This window comes from Theobroma umbraticum, unplaced genomic scaffold, assembly GCF_002168275.2.
Source record: "Theobroma umbraticum cultivar Fairchild unplaced genomic scaffold, ASM216827v3 scaffold_147.0, whole genome shotgun sequence".
In the NCBI taxonomy this organism is placed as follows: Eukaryota; Viridiplantae; Streptophyta; class Magnoliopsida; order Malvales; family Malvaceae; genus Theobroma; species Theobroma umbraticum.
The window spans coordinates 8,668,571-8,669,458 of record NW_018397259.1 but is presented as its reverse complement, the minus strand read 5'-3'; positions in this window follow the sequence as shown (position 1 = coordinate 8,669,458).

Genomic DNA, 888 nt, shown 5'->3' with positions numbered 1-888 from the left:
AAACCAAAAAAAGGACAACCTTCCTGGAGATAAATTTTTGCAGTACAATGTTTACAGAGTCTCGTCAAGGTCAGCCCCAAACCCTCCCTCTCTCTCTCTCTTGCTCTGTCTTTTTGTTGCTTTTTTCTGGTGATTTTTGTTTACATAGTTGGCGTTGGACCCCATATGTTTATTGAAAATGTCCTTCCATAAACCACCCATTTCAGCTTTTGCATCTTAGGTTCTGTTTTTTCTTTTTTCTTTTTGTGCTGTTTTTCCATTGAATTTGATGTCTTTTACTGACCCACTTCAAGTTTTCTTCATAAAGATGCCTCTTTTCCTTAATGGGGTGGCTTCCATTTTATCATTAAAATAGTAATCCTAATGGTAAAAATTGTTTTTTCCAACTTTAATAAATGGATGTAGATATGATAAGCTGGAGCAAGCTTCTGTTCTTTGCATGCTTACTTATTTTATAAGATTGTTTATAGTTTACTATATGTAAAAGTAAAATAATTGCAATAATTTATTATGCCACTTGCTTCTGCGAGCCTTGGTTCTGTTTTGTTGTATATATATTTAGAACTGGAAGTGTAACAAAGTTCAAGAAGCAAGAAACAAAGAAAACTGAAATTAGATAACCCATTATATAAAATCTCTTAGGATTGGAGAAAATTTTCCATTAAAGGAATTAAGTGGCAAGGGTATTTAGGTTGTTCCCTTATGTTATTTTATTATCCTGTATGAGATCAGGTTCATCCACCTTAATAATTGATATTGATACTGGTGTTAAACTAGGCATTGTAACTTAGTTGATCTATTCCTGTGTTGCATACAGTTTTTAGCTATTTATTATCAAAGGAGCTTAGTTGAGAAGTTGGAACTAGGAAGCACTTAGTTATTTGAGGA